Source organism: Elgaria multicarinata, chromosome 3 (assembly GCF_023053635.1).
Source record: "Elgaria multicarinata webbii isolate HBS135686 ecotype San Diego chromosome 3, rElgMul1.1.pri, whole genome shotgun sequence".
Classification (NCBI taxonomy): domain Eukaryota; kingdom Metazoa; phylum Chordata; class Lepidosauria; order Squamata; family Anguidae; genus Elgaria; species Elgaria multicarinata.
The window spans coordinates 126,299,115-126,318,146 of NC_086173.1; the positions used below are offsets into that span (position 1 = coordinate 126,299,115).

Here is a 19,032-nt window from a genome sequence, read left to right on the forward strand (position 1 = left end):
GGGGACATCTGTCCCGAACCTCCTCGTGCGGTACACTCTTTTCTTATTTTGCTGCCCGAGACGAGGCACGGGGGAGGTGACAGGAAGAGCGCGGCGGCGGCGGCGGCGTTGTCGCTGACTCACTGCCGCCTACGAGCCCTCCTTCCCCCGCTCCCTCCTGCTCCCGAAGCCCGCCGGCTTCGCTGCGCCCCAGCCGCTTCTCCGCCTCGCGCTCTGCCTCTTGCAGCCGTCGGTTTCCTCTGCCAGCGTGCGGAGCCGCGTGACGGGGGCGGGGCACGGCGCGTCGCGCGGGCCCACGCGGAAGGGAACGTGCTCGGGGCGCGTCCTCCGCCCTTTCTCCTCCCCCCAGACCTGGCTGGCCTAGCCGCGGCCTCAAGGCGGAGGAAGGGAAGGGAAGGGAAGGGCTGGAAAGGAAGGAGGGTGCATGACCGCCTCGTGCTCTCCCTGCCTCGTCCTGAGCCGCCTCCGTCCAGGTCCCGCCCTCGCTTGGGTGGGGTGTGTATGTGTGACGGCGTCCGCGGTCAAAGCTCAGCGCCGCACGGGGCAAGGCGGCTCTGTCTGGAAAGGCTCCTGGAAAGGGCGCGGAAGGGAGAGGCCGTCTTGGCGGCGCAGGGAGGCAGAAACCAACACGAGCCCGCTCCCCTTTGGCTCTGGTTAAGGGCCAGACTCCACGTTACGCACGGAATCCGTGACTGGATTTCTCGACGAATGTATTCGGGACTTGCAGCGCCCTGTGTGACCATTTACTCGGGGAGGGAGGGGTGTTATTATTATTATTATTTATTTATATAGCACCATCAAAGTACATGGTGTTGAACCCATCCTCCTCCCACAGTGGTTCCCTCACCGCAAAGCATTGAGTGTTTTGGGCAGGAAGGTGCTTCATGAAAGAAGTTAGGAGAAAGGGGGGTTAGGAGAAAGGGGGGAAATATTGCGCCTTGGTAGCTTCTCTGGCCAGCTCCATGCCCTGCGGGAGACCTAATTTTCCTGGTCCGCGCACTTTGAAAGGGCGCAGAGCTGCATGTGTCATGCGAACGAGTTTTTTCTTTTAATCGGCCATGCTCAGAAAACCTTCCCCTCCACTTTGGCCCTATGTCTGCCCGCCCGCCCACCATGACAACCCACCCCTAGCCCCCACTTTTGGGCACCTTTCTCCTGCCCTTTGTCTCTTGGGTATTAGTGGTCGACCGCCCGACGCCCCTCCCAGCGGCAGCCCATTTAATTCCGTGAGTGCTTACAAAGCCTTTCCTATGGTCCTGAGCCCGCCCGCCAGCGCATCAGCTCCCTCCCCATGTCTGTCTGTGGGCCCTGCTGGCTCTCTCCCTTTGCCCTGGCGTGCCTGTCTGGATCTCCTCCGTTTTGACGCACTCTGTGGAGGCGCTTTCCAGAGCCCGCTCTCCTTTCCTTTTTCCTCTTGCAGCGTCTCCGACTCCCTTTTCTCCCAGTGCCAGTTTGGCGCTGTCGCGCCCTGTCATCCGCTCCAGACCGCCTGGGAAATTTCCAAGCCATTAAAGAAAAAAAAAACTTTTTTAGAAGGGAATAAAGCGGGGGCGGGGAGGAAGGACGACGGCCAAAAAACTAACAACCCCCCTCGCCCTTCGGCGCAGATTATGCAACGGGCAGTATTTCGCCAACACGGGCTGTGGACATCTAACACCTTCGCAGATTCTCCGTTGCCTTCGGGCAGATCTGGTATGAAAAAGCACTGGAGTGGAAGGAGGAGGAGGAAAAATAGGTCGGAAGTGAAAATTAAGCAGAAAAATAATTCTGGCATACGAGCTTTTCCTTCCTTGGAAATTAAGGGGAAACGTTTACAGGAACAAAGCAAGCATTAAAAATGGGGAAGGAAAGGTAGATGTAAGTATCTGGAACAATGGGAAAAGATACACCTTTTAACACTCGCCGGATTGGACTAAGGATATATCAGTGCAAGATCTCTTTTGCAACAGAGGACCGCCAGAAGCTTTTGGAAAGCCCGCAGTAGTGGAGGCAGGCAACAACCCACTTCTGCTATTTGCTTCCTAACCCCCAAACAAACATGCTATAGAGAGGGATATGCTCTGAAGCTAGAGATTCTAGTTAACTATTATTCAGCTGCCCTCCATAAATTTGTCTAACCCTGTTTTAAGCAATCTCTTGACTATGACCATCATACCTTGAGATGGCAAATTCCATAAATCATACATTATGTGAAGTAGTTGGAAGGTTGGGGGCTGTTGCTTTTGTCTGGTGGGCAAATTTCACTAGATGGGCCTGAATTATAACTTCCAGAGGGGTAGCTGTGTCTGTTGCAGCAGAGTTCTAAGAACGTCATGGGGAAAGGGGGAAAACCTCTCAATCTTCCTTAGCATGGATTTTGCCTTCTTCACTGCCACAGAACATGGAGTTCACATTTTCATTGAGTTATCCATCATCAGTAAAGACCTGTTCAGACTCTTTCAGTGCATGTGTGAATTTAGGAATTTTTGCCCCAATGTGTATCACTGCATTTACATTGACCTAATTTTTTTTGCCATTCACCCACTTCAAAAAGGTCCTGGAAATTTTCAGTTTGATGAATACTTTGCTGTCATCCACAAACATTGGCACCTCAACCTAACTCTAGATCATTATGTTTTTTTTTTTTTTTTAATAATTTTTATTCATTTTCAACACTATATAAACATAAATGAACATTTCCAAAATATAATTGAAACAAACACAATAAGAAAAAGAAATACATCAAATATCTGTTTCATACATATTGAATAATTGTTGAGTACAAATATCAAAAACTATTACATATGCCTTATCACACTACAACATTTTCATTCTTAACATAAAAGTGCACCCCCCACCTCGGGATCATTCTTGAATCCAAAATCTAATCGTTTCTTCTGATGGTGGTTTCCCATTTCCCTTAGTAAACACGAACACTAGGAACTGTTTCCAAATTCCTTCGAACTCATTTATTTTAGTTACGCCTTTTCTCCACTTAATATTACATGTCAGTTTATCATTAATGGCTATATCCCATACTACTTTATACCACTCCTCAATAGAATATTCCCCTTGGATCTTCCAGTTCCTAGCTATCATCAATCGTGCTGCAACCAACAAACTCGATATCAGCTCTATAGTTCCTTTTCCACACTTTATATCTTCAAATAGTGACAGCAATGCTATTTTTGGTGTTTGTTCTATTTTCATTCCCACTATTTCTTCAATTTCTGAGAACACCATCTTCCATAATCTTTGTACATATTTGCATTGCCACCACATATGTAAATACGTTCCTTTTTCCCCACATCCTCTCCAACAATTTGCTGAATGTTGATCACTTATCTTGTTCAATCTAACCGGGGTTAGGTACCACCTCCATAAAATTTTAAAATAATTCTCCTTTATTCTTACTGATAAACTTCTCAACACTCTTTGTTTCCATAGTCCCTCCCAGCTCTGTCGCCCTATTTGTATCTTCAAATCTGATTCCCAAATCACTTTCTCTGTATTCTCTCTAAACTCCTTCTCTAACAATATTTTATATATTTCACTCATTAACCCTTTTGAAACTATACTACCTCCTTTTCCTTTCTCCTTACTTACTACTAATTCTTCAAACCTCGTCATCTTTCTGCACATTCTATTATCTTTAATCCACTTTTTATTCCATTGTTCTAATTGACCATATTCTAGCCAAGATAGCTTCTTCTCCTTTAACAAATTTTCCATATCTTCTCTTGTTTTAATATCTCTTACCCAATCCTTTAATTTTATTTTATTTTTCTCTTTTAATATTTTACATAATCTACCCTTTAGATCCTCTGGGAAATTCTTTAACATTATTATCGGTGCTAAGGGAGAGTTGCTCGGAAGCAGCTTCCCTTTAAATTTGCTCCAAATTTCCCATTGAGTCCTCAGGAGTGGATTATCTATACTTCCAACCCATTTTCTTCCTCCATCTTTAAAAAAAACATTCTCCAGATTCATCTCTACCTTACTTATGATTTTTTCTTCCATCCAGTATAAATCTCCTACTCCCATAATTGCTTCTACAACATGTCTTAATCTATTTGCTACGTAGTATAATTTTATGTTTGGGAGACCCATTCCCCCCTTTTTTTGGCTTAGGTACCAATTATTTTTATTCACTCTTGCTCTCTTTTCTCCATTACAATATTTATTAATAATATTTTGCCAACTTTTTATCTCGGTTTCTGATATTTTTATAGGTAGCATCCTAAATACGAAATTAATTTTAGCTAGTATCTTCATTTTTATCAAAGCTATTCTCCCAAACCAAGATAAATTTAATCTTTTATATTTCTCCAATTTCTCTAATACCTCCTTCTTTAACCTCGTTAAATTTTCCCTTTCTAAATTCTCTAGATTTTTTGTAATTTTAATTCCCAAGTATTTAATCTCATTCTTAACTTTCAATTCCATCCCCTTAAATTCCCAATCCTTTTCTTCCTTCTTAGTATAGTTAAACAACATCATCTCTGATTTAGACCAATTTATTTTTAACCCTGTAATCTCCTCAAATTCCCTCAACTGATATTTAATTCTTTCTAATTTTCTTAATGGATTCTTAATGGTCAATAAAGTATCATCCGCAAACATGTTTAGCTTTATCTCCCTTACCTCTCCAATTCCTTCTAATTCTTTATCCTCCCTTAGTGCCTTCGCCAAAACTTCCATAACCATTACAAAAAGGACCGGCGAGAGCGGACATCCTTGTCTTGTTCCTCTGGCTAGTCGTATCTTTTCAGTAAGTCCGTCATTTACCACCACTACCGCCGTATTTTGGGAATATAACTGTTCTATTACATTTTTAAATTTATTTCCAAATCCCAATTTATCTATAATACTCTTTAGTGCCTGCCAGCTCACACAATCAAAAGCTTTAAAAATATCTAATGCCATAATACCTGCCTTAATATTTGCTTTTTTTATTACATTTATTACATTTAAAACTCTACCCACTAAATTATGCATATGTCTTCCTACCACAAACCCACATTGATCTGCTCCTATATATTCTGCCAAAAATTTATTTAATCGTTTGGCCATAATAGATGTAAAAATTTTAGCATCCTGATTTATTAAAGAAATAGGTCTATAAGAATCAGGATTAGTCAAATCTTTATCTGGTTTTGGGATCAGAATTATCACTGAATGTTCCCATGATTCAGGTATCTTCTCTCCTGATAATATCCTATTATAAAGTTCCATTAATTTTGGAACTAAACAATCTTTGAAGACCTTATAATATTCTGGACCCAAACCATCTGCTCCTGGTGATTTACCCACTTTTAACTTATCAATAACTTCTTCAACTTCTCTTTGAGTTATTACTGACTCCATTAACTCCTTATATTCTGATTTTATTTCCTTCTTTATAAACCTTCCAATATACTCCTCCACCTTTTCTTGTTGAATTTCTTTACCCTTGTACAATTCCTGATAAAATTCCTGAAAAATTTTTATTTTAGCTTTCATTGCATGACAATAATTCCCTCGACTATCTTTCAACGTTTCTATCCCATTCCTCCCTTTTTCTTTTTGTGTGAGCTTGGCAAGCAACCTCGAGTTCTTATCACTGTTTTCAAAATATTCCCTTTTCATATACATTAAATTCTTTTGAATCTCTTCTATATTTAAGTTTTCTAATTGTTTCTTCTTAGCTTGTATTTCCACTAATTTATATTTATCTTTACTTCGCCAATATCTTTCCTCCAAGTTTTTAATTTCTATCTCTAACTTTTCCTGTTCTGCACGTTGTTGTCTTTTTAAACTACATGTTTCTCTAATACAGATTCCTCTTGCTACAGCCTTCATGGTGTCCCAAATGACTGACCCAGCTGTTCCTCCTTTTTCATTAATTTCCCATGCCTCCGACAGTTCCTTCCGAATTTTATCTACTATTTTATTGTATTTCAATATCTTTGTGTTCAACTTCCATCTATATGCCTCTTTATAATCTTTCTTAACTGTAAATTCTAAACTTAACAAGGCATGATCGGTTACTTTTATTACCCCCATTTCCATTTTACAAATCCTCGTTGCAAAGTCTTTTGAAACAAATATATAATCTATCCTGGAGTATGTATGATGAACTGGGGAAAAGTATGAAAATCCAGGCCTATTCCCGTAAAGTAAGCGCCACGAATCTAAATAATCATTTTCTTTTACTAATTTATTCAATATAGTCATATTGTTCCTCTTTTCAGCATTAGTGGGATTTGACCTGTCCCGTTTATTATCCATAACCATATTAAAATCCCCAGCTAATAATGCACACCCCTCCTTAAATTCTTCTATTTCTTTGAACAGCTTTATAAAAAATTCTCTATGCCTCTCATTTGGGGCATAAACATTAATCAAAGTATAAACCTTTCCCTCAATTTTACCTTTTAACATAAGATATCTACCCTTATCATCCTTTTTTACCTCTTCTAATATAAACCCACTTTTTTTTGAAATCAAAGTGGCCACTCCATTTTTTTTTGATGTCCCTAATGATTTTTCATAATAGGCTAACCACTTTAATTTTATCATATTCGAATTCTCGGAGCCTTGGTGTGTCTCTTGGATCATTATAATATCTGATCCCTCTTTATTTAGCATTTGTTCTATTCTCTTCCTTTTCACGACTGCCCCTAAACCTTTAACATTGAGTGTTGATACCTTTATCTTTTTATCCATAATCACCCTTTTGAAATCTCTTCCGATCCCTTGTGCTCAGCAATTCAAACTTGCTTACATAAAAACACAAACTCCATACATAAAACCCACACCCTCCTACCCCGATCCCTCCTCCCCTACCTTCCCCCCCTCCCCACCCCCCCACTCTAATCCCCCCCCCATATCCCCGTGAGTCTAATACTCCAGCCATCTACTTTAAAGGGGGAGGGGGGAGGCAGTGCTGTGCCTGGCCGGCAGGTCTCTATATTAGCATTTTTATTTGCAATTATCTCCAACATAATTAACAATTCTCTTACTCTCCAGATGTCCCAGCCTCATTCCCTCCCCCACCCACTCCAGCCCCATCTGCTTCCCCATCCAGACCCAGCCTCTTCAGCAAATCTTTACCTTGATCCAATGAGGTTACTCTGTATTCCCTCCTCCCATATGTAAATCTTAAGAAAACCGGGTAACCCCATGCATAAGGAATTTTATTCTTCATTAATGTTTCCGTTATTGGTTAACTCTAGATCATTATGACTAAAAAGCATTGGTATCAATACAGATCCCTAATGCATCCCTATATTGTGAGGACTGTTCATTTCTTTCTCTCTTTGGTCACTGTACTTTAATTGGTTACGATCCATAGAACAATCCACAGGATTCCATTGGAACTTAGCAGTTATTCTATGACTGCTAAAAAAAAAAATCGGGTGCAGATGGCTGAGGGGCTCTGCCAAAAGAAAATTGAAAATCCATATGTAATCTTCCAGATATCTTCATGTTCTTAACACCAAGAAAATAAATTCAGTGAAATAAATAAAACATTAAAATGTGTTTTTATAACTATTACACACAGACACACACACACACACTCAAAAATCTGCTGGTTTGAGACCAGAGTTAAGGTGGTCTCATGTTGGCTCAAGCTCCACAAAGTCAGGAAATTGTAAGCTTTGGCTGATTCCTTAACAGATGTGCCCCATGATTGGTAATGATGTTGTACAATGTCACTGATTGTGCTTGCTTACAACTTACCCTCCATGAAGTCACATTTTTCATTGGGCTTTCAGGCCCAAATCCAGATGGGGAGGATGGAGTGTCTGGGACCAGCAAAGATGCTCCATGTTGTCCTGGCCCTGTCTTGCTGAAGCAGCTGAACCTTACTATATTGCTAGAAGAGTCCTCTTGTGAGTTGAGCCATGCCTGCTTGTTACTTGTAGGCAAGAACAATTTGGGATATTATTAACCACTATTAAGTTTGTAGCCCTTTACTAATGGTGCATCCTGATATTCACACCAACCCTATCTACACAGGACTCCAAACATCACTTAATATGCTAATTTGGAGTAAAACTTCATTTTGCAGCAACAAAATACAACAAAATACTGGGGGGAAAATAGAAGAAGCCCTTTGGATATATGTGGTCCTTCCCATCAATCCACATATTGGGTAATGCCAAGTCCTGGGTAAATCCTTTTTTTCTTTCTACATGCCTAAAGTTATGTCAAGCACCTAGCAATCCACAATGTATGGTCTGGTACAACTCAAGGAATGTATATTGCTGATTCAGACTTCTGGCTAATTGCTAGCTTATTTCCAATATCCCCTTTTGGGTAAAGAATATGAATCAACGTTCAACCTGTAGCCTTGGATGCACTTTGACACTATTGATTTTTTGGCCCTCTCAGCCTGGCTTTTGACCACAGCATAACACTGCAGTTATGACTGGACAATGCACAAAGTTCATGTGAGGAAGGCAAACAGCTGTACAGTCTGAAAATTGCTGGAGTCCAAAGACAAGTATTTTCCTGAGCTGCTGTAAGACCTTGTCTGGACTTGATCTAGCAATTGAGCTTATATACACACTATATTGCATTTTCCATCTAGTGGGTATTTTTATCTTTGAGTTTGGTATAAGAGTAAAAACAACAACAACAATAAATAGATACAATAGGTTTTCTTTAACATTTGTTATTCAAACTCAAGTTTAGTGTTCACTTACCAGCAAATTCAGTGACCATAATACTTTAACAAGCCCTACAGATAATGGTTTAGGTAAGTGATTATTAACTGGTGGCAGGCATAAAAAGATTTAAAACATATGTTTTCAAAGCCTGTCTAAATGCAGGAAAAGGGAAGGCCTGCTATGTTGATGGTGCACAGAGCAAAGCTTCTGTTGTTGATCTTAGGGTTAGGATGGTTTCATAAGGCAGAAAGCAGTTCTTGAAGTATATGCAAGCCAGGTATTTTGCACTAAAGTGCTTGCCCAAGGGTAAATAGTATTTCCTTCAGACAAATGGCCAATTTCAGGATTCACTACCTCAAAACGCAAGGTCACATCCAGTGCAATCCTAGGTATGTTTTCTTAGAAGGATTACTCTTGAGTTTATTGGGAGTGAAGTAATCATTTGGTCCATGTTGCTGTAATACTTTTATTAGGTATTATTTTGGTCTTTATTAGACCAAAAGATCAACATGGATTTTGAACAATTTCTTATGGTCAACCTTTGCTTTTTTAAAAAATAAAAGTTGTGTCTCAATAGACGTATGTAAACGTTTTCAAGATAAGGACATTTGGGCCATTGCAAAGCAGAATAGAGTATTCAAATTCATTTCCAAAGAGTGGTTTTCATTTTGTCATTTCAGAAAAGGCAAGAAAGTTTAGGGGGAAGTTATTCAAAACATTCTGTTTATCATATGTACATGCACACCTTCAACACATAGGAAAAAAGTTTTATCAGTTGGTATGTCATGTTGGGAGTTCCAGTTGTAGAACTCCAATTGTCCTGGATTTTTAGGAAATAGCTATTGAGAAATTGTTAACCCACTTATCTTAAAACAATATAGGATGTTTTATTATGAAATACAAATGTCAGATGGTTAATTATAAATAATTAAGAATTTTAAAATGTAAATAAGTATAAAAAAGAAGTAGTATTAATTGTATTAATGGGAAGATGCACATAGACACATGCAGATTCACATTCAATTCTGGGCAACTGGCATAAAAAATATTTGTCAGAATGATCTAGATGGTATCGAAAGAGAAAATGTTACAGGGTTATTTGAGTAATGAAAAGGTGTGAGACTGTATAATTCCAGGTCAAATGTGTACTTAAAGTTTTCGTTTATCAATGAGCAAAAAATATTGCATAAGAAACTCACATCAAAAAGCTTGATATACAGATATCTAGAAAATTTATAGACTTAAGTTTAATTAGTAAGGAGTTACCTTTTTAAACGTATGATTCAGAATTGATGTTATCTAGCCTGAAAGGTGTGAGTGTGAACCTTTTTTTTGCGGGGGGGATGTTTTAATTGTTTAGAAATATTTAGTAATAACAAGATAATTAAGACAGTGAGCCCTTATTTATGGGACAGAAGAGCATATTAGCGGTGAGGTAATCTCTACATAAAAAGATACAAGTATGTTCTGATTTTGCAAGGAGGGAGCTTCTCATTATTTATTTATTTAGAAGCTCACCAGGCATGTGTACCTGTTAGCTAAATAGTTTATTGAAAACTGAATGGGGAACTTAGTACTTAGAATTAGGGCTGTGCACGGACCCCCCTGATCTGCTCTGGATCCCGATCCACAACTTTTGGATCAGGTCCGCTCTGCTTTGGGGTGATCCGCCTCTGGTCCTCTCCGCGGCGGAGCTCCGGATCCGAGTAACGTGTTTCCCCCCTTAGACTTGCATTGAAAATGTCAGACACCTATAACTTTTTTAGTTTTCAACTTAGAAACATCAAAATGGACACCATGAGAGCTTATTTATGCCCATTTTGAAGGAAATCCGATCATATTCTGATTTTTGGAGAATTTTAACGTTTTAACCCCCAACCATAACCCCAATAAACAAAACTGCATACATCTCTGTCATTTTTTCCAAATACACACCTGCAACTGACCACCATCAGAGCTTCCACATACATCCTTATTCATGCCCATTTTGAAGGAAATCCGATCATGCCCTGATTTTGGGGGAATATTTAAAGTTAAGCCGAAATCAGAATCTTCCTCTCAGGTAACCACGTCAAAAATGAACACAGGGAACTTCAAGATAGAAAATTATTAAAGTGGGTGAGCGTACAGCACATAGCTGTTCATGGGATAAACTCAGACCTTGCATTGCCATGCTTGGGTCGCAATACTTGTAAAAACTTAATTTCTTTCATGCCATCCACTCATTTCAAAGTGCTATAACGTGTTGGTTTTTCAAGATGCACAACCCCCCCACACACCTCCGTCACAGTTCACACACTCCAGGGTATGCCCAGCCAATAATTATAATAATAAAAATACTAATAAAACAACAAGAAGAATTAGAACAAAAACACTGTCTGACTTTATTACCAGTAAGGGGAAAGTGGACGTGCCCAGTGGGACAGTGGACTGTGCCACCATTCATTCGGCCGGTCCTGTCTAGGTACTTGCCTTTGAGGAGCCACATCACTCATCAACTCATGCAAATCATTGGCTTCCTTCCACTGTTTCCTGTTTGGAGGGTTCTGATGACCCTCGTGGGCACTGGGTACGTCCACATCCCGTACAGCACATCATCCACTTGCACCACATCTATTCAGTTGTTCACCAAGGTTATGGGGGGGTACCTTGCAGTGCTGTGTTGCCTATCTGTTATTTTATTTTGTATATTTTTTAAGGTTGTGTATGAGAGTTTGCTGGGGCTACTGCTTAACCAATGCACTCAGTGACAAAAGTCCTACAAAAGACAAAGAAAGATAAGTATCCCATTTTGCTTATTTCCCCCCCCCCCAACATTGGGATTGGAGGGTACTTCACATGGGCTGATTAGTTATCATGATTGGGAGGTGAACCTGTCTATCAATGCTGGAAAAAAGCAGGTTCCCCCCTCCTGCTTTACTCATTCAATAAAAATTAATTGCAAGCAAACCGCATGATAAAAAAATTCTGAAAATCAACACAAATGACCCCCAACCATCAATCTCTAAGCACAGTAAATTTCAGGGATGTAGCTTTAAAAACAAAGAAGTTATAGGCATTTCTTCGCCCAATCCAATCCTATGGGGGGGAATCCAAAATGTTGGGCGGAACTTCACAAGTGAGCGGATCACTTCACAAATGAGTGATCTGCTTTACGACGCTTCGCCCTGCCCCCGACTCGCTTCGCCTCCGCCTTTAACAGAGGCGAATCAGGCCACTCAGCTAGCGCTTCTACGACCCGAAACGGAGTGGAGCACAGGCCTACTTAGAATGAGATCTCTCTTATCAGGACTAAGTACACAGACGTTAAAAAGAAAGGATACAAAATCTAAAAATGCTAATCAGTAGATTTAAAATAATGATCAGACATCTGGAAACAGCCAGATTCAAAAATTTGGCCACTTGCTCAGTAATAGGCTTATTGGTGCCCTGAAGTAAAATAATCACAAGAGACTTGGGAGAGTGACCAGAAAACACTGTATAATAGGACATATTAGGTCTTTCCTGGCCTCTTGATAGTAACTGCAGTAGAATAGTACATGCAAGATGGTACTCAAACATTCAATCATCCATTTTCAAACCATAACTAGTTCTATCAGTAATAATAAGCCATGACAACTTCAGAGGTATTCTACCTATGAATATTAGTTGGTCGGTGAAAAACTATTGGTGAAAACCTATTGCCCTCTTGCCTCCTCGCGGATGTGTTTTTTGGAAGTATCTGGTTAAGCTATGGATGGAAATAAGCAAGAGATTTTGACTTCTTGGGGAATAAATCCTTCAGAAGCTTAGGGAACAGAGTTTTCCCTCTGTGAGGGAAGCAAAAGTTCTCAGTATGTCTGGAATTAAAATACAACAAGAGAGTTTGAATATACATATGTAGAATTATACTTAGGTTTTTACCACGATATTAAATGGGCTGACATAGGATTATTAGTCCTCTAATCCTACAAAGCAGCATATTTCAAATTTGAGATAATTTTCAAAAACATTATTTCCTCAAATTCCTTCACTGCCTTCTTTTTCTTTTAGCTATTCATTTTGGTTAAATAATAACACTTCTTTATAGACTAGGTATGTTATGAGATTTCTAGATTTTATTATCAGATGGTAATTTTATATCTCAGTCGCAGATTTATCTGAAAATGGAAGGGACAGTTCTGCTTTGGCTACAGTTTCAAGAACTGAGAAGTTTTATAAGGCAGAATTTGAGAAAAGGGAAGTTGAAAAATAAGTCGACCCTTTTGAGATAATTATAACTTGAAAAGAGAAATGAGAAGATGGTTATCCTGGATTCATGACGTTCTTATAGATACAGAGGATAATGAAACAATTTTAAAAGCAAGTGGAGTAAAATGCTGGGGTTTGAAGTTCCAAAATCTGCTTGGCAAGCTGTGTATATCAAAAGACCTGCATCTTTATGCATATAATTTTAAAAGAAAATAATTGTATGATTTTGCTTTGCTGGTATTTTAGAGAAACAAAGCAATGCAGGAAGATTAAACCCCCAGCATCTCCACTTCAAAAAGGATCTCAGGTACCAGAGGATAGAAAAGACTTCTCCCTGGGACTCTGAGCAGCTTCCTACCTGTCATAGTACTACTGAGATAGATGGACATATAGTTTGGTAGAAGGCCGTTTCCCATGTATTTAACACCTCAACGTTCAGCAAAGATTGACAATAATGATAACCATTGAAGAGTTTTCAAACCACACATGGCTGTGATAAGCTCAGGAATGTGGGGGGATGAGGGGGGATGTTGGAACAACACTCTAAGAATAATTAATGATATCACTGATTGGGTGGGACTTGGAACAAAATGTTGCCACGTGGGATGCTCCTATTCAGGGTTCCAGCCAGTCAACCAAGCCTTCTTTCTGTATGCTCCATTCCATTTCCCTGTCTCCCACCAACAGTCAGTCAAGCCACTGAGCATGCTCAGTCCTCTTTGGGCTGTTTTGGGGTGTTTATCCTTTTGGGTTTTTTTCTGTAAAGTTTTAAAAAATACTTCTCCAAACTTGAGGTTCCCCAAAGCCTGATGTTACCTCCCTCTTGAGTGCCAATGGTATAAGCATAAGGACAGGCAGTCGGAGAATGAGTTTGCTGTGAGTACATGGGATACTCAGTTTAATCCATGTTGTATTCTGCAGAGCTCTTTAGGAAATGCAGTCAGTGTCCTAAACAGTGGAAATCCATTCTGGGTTTCTGTCAGAACTGTCCAGAACTCTAAAATGCTGAACCCTATCCCCAATATTGGTTGAGCACCTTGGATAACTCCTTTAGAGTTCTGGTGGGTTCTGACTGAAACCCAGAGTGGATTCACAGCTCCACCAAAATCAGAGCCACTTGTCTCCACTGGTCCCAAATAGTACTACGTAGTGTGCTACTTGTTGATGGCTGCAAAAAATCCAATAGCTTCCAAGTGGCATGTCCCTAAATATACCAATGGTGAATGAATGACTCCGAAAGACTTAGCCCTCAGCCTTGATGGCAAAAGTTACCGCCTATATTCATTTACAGAATGGTAAACAAACAACAACTTGAAATATCTGAAACCCCGCCCCCCCAGAGAGTCCCATATGTTTCTTGTAAGAGTGGGAATTATAGGATGGAAATGAATTATTTTAAGGCCTTTTCACCGATACCATATCTCTATATATTTACTTATGTTGTCTATAATGGGTTGTTGCTGATAGTTTTTGTAATTCTCTATATGAAATAAAATAAAACGTCACAGAGAAACATGTTACACAGGAGGAGACATTTTGCAGTGGAATCTAGAGATAAGGTGGTTTAAGGAAGGAAATGCGCAGAGGAGGGAATGGAATTAGAAAGAGGAAGCTCAGGGAAGGTTAAATGGAGGATAAAGCAGTTTGAGAGAGAGGTCATAGGAGACAAGGAATTTAGAATAGAATGGGTTACTGATAAACCTTCCCAGGGAGCAAAAAGAAAGCCGATCAAGCAATAGATCAAAGCAGGGTAGACTGTAAAGTAGGAAAACAATCTACTATATAGAGTCTAGCAGCATAAAAGTTTGTGCGATATTGGCAGAAGGTTTCTAAACTAGAAGCTGTACTATTGTATTGAAATATTAATTTAAGTATAGGGATTTAATTTCTAAAATGATGTATCTAATGCAGGGGCAGGCAACCTGGGGCTCTCATTTTGAACTACAACTCCCAGAATCCCTGATCACTGTACATGCTGGCTAGGGCTCATGGGAGTTATAGTCCAAAACATCGGGTGGGCACCAGGTTGCTTATTTTTGTTCTAACAGAAGACTAGCAAATAGTTACATTTAGGAAATAAAAATGAAGTAGGATTTTAATGACTGAATGATATGCTTATTAGAATTTGATATTTTTCTTCTGGGGAATCATGTTCTATTAGGAACATGTTTAGCAGTTATTTAAAAGAGGAAAGGGTGGGGGAAGACTTGCATTTAACTGACACAGAAGTCAGAGACATTACTTCATTGTCATGAGGTCAGTAATGACTGGTCTTGACTGAGCTACCAAGCCATGCCAAATGACACAAATCATTTGGGGGTGGGCTTAATTATGATAGGTAGTGTTGCATGAGCTGTCTAAACAGTATGTCACAACCCCCCACTGGCCAACTCTGAAACAATAGTTAAACAAACAGACTTGAGTAGGCCTTTCAATTTCAATTTCCCTGGGCATACTTGCCATCAATAGTTTCAGCTATTGGGCAGTATAAAAATGTAATAAATAAATAAATAAATAAATAAATAAAATCAAACGCCACACTATTTTCCATCATTGGCTTCAGTTTAACGGCTGACAACGTATTCCATGGTAATTTTCAGACATTCCAGAAACAATGTAAAATCTAAGGCCAATATTATCTACACACTGCACAGTTGAAAGCATTGTAATGAACCATTTTTGAACACTCAGGGTTGTGTCTGGGGTGGGAGGGAGTTGGAGGAAGCTTGGAATGTCATCTGGGGAGTGGTGGTAATTTGGCCAATTGACAGTGGAAAGGGGATGGTGAGTAGAGGAAATTAACTTGGTGGGAAAGGGATGATGATGATGATGATGATGATGATGATGATGATGATGATGACATTTATATCCCACCTTTTTTCATCCAAGGAACCCTAGGCGGCGTACATAATCCTCTCCATTTTAGGAAATTACTCAATCTAATCACATTCATCCCAATCCTTAGTTCACTGTGAATTTGCTTCCATAGTTCCTCCATTAAATACTCTTTCGGTTGTTAACTCTGGGAAACTATCAGTGAAATACATACTTAGCCAGTTTGAACACCTACCCAATACCAGACTTACATGGCTCTGTGTGCTCAGTAAGACTGACAGTGTGGTAAGGATGACACACATAGATTAACCATCAAGTCAAGTCACCAGCCAGTTCAAAAACAGCAATGTCTTATGACATCTTAAAGACCAACATATTTATTATGGCATAATCTTTTATGGAAGAGGCCATTTCGTTAGATGCATGAAGTGTTATCCTGAGCTGGCAGCAGGGAGGTACAGATTTTGTTAAATCTGTTCTGTCTGTGTTTCGTGGATTATCTGGCATCTTTCACTCCATCATCAGCTCATTAATGGAATCAGATTTTTTTAAAGGATATATGAGAATTTTGTTCTGCTTGTCCACATGCGCATTAGTGCTAATGTGCATTTAGCACATAAATGCACACGAGTACTAATGCACAGCTGCACTAATGCATATTAGTGCAAGTGCAAATTTGCACACATACTCCCCCAAAGTTTGAAAAACAGTCCTCAACTCTGTGGAATCCACATGATTCAAAAAAAGCTGGTTTGCTGCAGAATCCGCAGGTTGGATTCATAGAAATCTGGACTCATTTGAATCCATTTTGGATTTCTTAGAAATCCTTAATTTGCAGATACATATACACATGGCTAGGGAATGGCAGAGGGGATTTTCAGTTCATTAGGTACAGGCTGCAAACTGTAATGTTTGTTTATTTATAGCATTTTTATTCCACCCTTTTAGGATGACCATATGAAAAGGAGGACAGGGCTCCTGTATCTTTAACAGTTGTATTGAAAAGGGAATTTCAGCAGGTGTCATTTGTATATATGGGGAACCTGATGAAATTTCCTCTTCATCACAACAGTTAAAGCTGCAGGTGCCCTGCCGTCTTTTAAATCTAGTTACTCTAGTATAGCTCCTGCAGCTTTAACTGCTGTGATTAAGAGGGAATTTCCCCAGGATCCCCATATATACAAATGATACCTGCTGAAATTCCTTTTTCTATGTAACTATTAAAGATACAGGAGCCCTGTCCTCCTTTTCATATGGTCACCTAGTGAACAGGTTTAATTTCCCAGGAATGGATTTCCATGTACTGGATTCCATAGTGGAAGAAGCCCTCTCATGCAATCCCTGCAACTGTAACTTAGGAGGTAAATGGATGTGCAAAAAGGCCTCATCAAATGATAGCAGACAGCGGACAAAGTCATACTGGAAGAGGTCATCCTAAGCCATTTAGAGCTTTTAAAGGCAATAATCAGTACCTTGAATTGTACCTGGAAACAGACCAGCAACCAGTGCAGCTGGTATGGCAAGGGGGTGACATGACCTTGAAGCTCAGCACCAAAGTTTTAGGCTAAAGGTTCTCAACCATTTCCCCACCTCCCTCTGCAGACCACTTGAAAATTGCTGGGGTTCTCAGTGGAGCACTTTGTTCTACAAATCAAAGCACGTATATAACTCATATTTAAATAAACATAGTCCAATGAAGCCTTCCCCACCCTCGTGCCTGCCAGATGTTTGGACTACAATTCCCATCATGCTAGCTGGGGTTTGGTGGGAGCTGAAGTTTATAGCATCTGGAAATCACTAGGTTGGGGCAGGTTGGTCTAAGGTGATGCCTGTTTTCTGACTGAATTTCTGTGCAATGGGTGAAATTTTTATCAGCTTTAGCCTCAGGTCAGGCACAGCGTTCATCCTTCTTTTGTGTTTGAACTTGGGGAGGAGAGGGGATAGAATCATAGAATCATAGAATAGCAGAGTTGGAAGGGGCCTACAAGGCCATCTAGTCCAATCCCCTGCTCAATGCAGGAATCCACCCTAAAGCATCCTTGACAGATGGTTGTCCAGCTGCCTCTTGAATGCCTCTAGTGTAGGAGAGCCCACAACCTCCCTAGGTAACTGATTCCACCGTCGCACTGCTCTAACAGTCAGGAAGTTTTTCCTGATGTCCAGCCGGAATCTGGCTTCCTGGATAAGGAAGCCAGATTCTGGCTTTATCTGGATAAGCGATGAACATTTTGTCTCTCACAAATACATACCCCCTGCTTAAAATGACTTAGCTCTCAGCCATCAGGAAAAATTAAACCTAAAGTACAGGGTCAAGTACAGATATTCACAACTGTTCCTCACCCTTTCCACAGACCACCAGAATGAAGCTTGCAGACCAGAGTTTGAAAAATTTTATTCTTGGCTGTACTATACCACAAGTAGCTGTACTGTCTGCAGTGAACAAAAGCATTCTGGGAGGGGAAGAGCAAGCCATACTCCTCTAGCATTCACAGGAACAAATGTTTACAGGGGATACGTATTCCTCTTACCTCATCACTTTGTTCTCTTGTGCAGACATTAGAGAATTAAGACTTCAGAGGCACATTTGGTGGCAACATGAGAGAGGGCCTTCTTGGTGGCTGCTCCCAGGTTGTGGAATGCCTTGCCAAAGGAGGCTAGGATCACTCCCTCTCTGCTGATCTTCCACTGGTTGGTAGTTGGGCACTGTTTTTATTGTGTTACTCCAATGTTTTTATTTTATTTCAATGCACCTTTTTATTATTGTTTTAAACAAGTTTTTATTTATGATTGCAAGTCACCTTGAGTGCCATTTTTTGTGGTAGAAAGGTGGGTTACAAAATAAATAAATTAAGGACTTATGGGGAAATGGCATGAGAAAATAATTAGGTAAGATACTTTAAATGGGGATTAAATATTTGCATTAATCAGCCTAGTTCATTTATAATAATCCATCCTTTAAAAACGTGCAGGCTAGGTGGGTGATTCTTCAAAATAGCAGCATCCATATTAGGGACTCAAAATGCCATGAGAATAGGATAAATATAGTTGTAACCATGTCATTGTTATGTAGCCTGTGTACATATTTGTTCATTTTTGTTCACATGAGGTAAAAATAAAATAAAATTTAGAGTAGGCAAACAGAGCATCTCACACATAAATGTTTGAGTGCAGCCCTCTTGTTCATTGGTTGGTTTCACGCAACATTAAAGCTACACAGTTGAGTGTGTGTTGTCATTGAACCATAGGTTGTAGTATAGTGTGAATCCAGCTGTGTTAACGAGCCCTTTTTAAAAAAGCTCACAAACAACATACAAACAATGGGTTCAATTTA

The 19,032-nt window shown here is 39.9% G+C and overlaps 1 long non-coding RNA gene across 1 annotated transcript in view; it reads left to right on the forward strand.

The window, feature by feature from the left end:
* LOC134395391 (uncharacterized) overlaps positions 1–18,390 on the forward strand; it is a 92,937-nt gene extending 74,547 nt beyond the window's left edge. Inside the window, exons 2-3 of the long non-coding RNA XR_010025227.1 lie at positions 7,740–7,885; positions 18,255–18,390. This is a non-coding gene — a long non-coding RNA (uncharacterized LOC134395391). The remainder of the gene's footprint in view (positions 1–7,739; positions 7,886–18,254) is intronic.
* Positions 18,391–19,032: the final 642 nt, after the last annotated feature.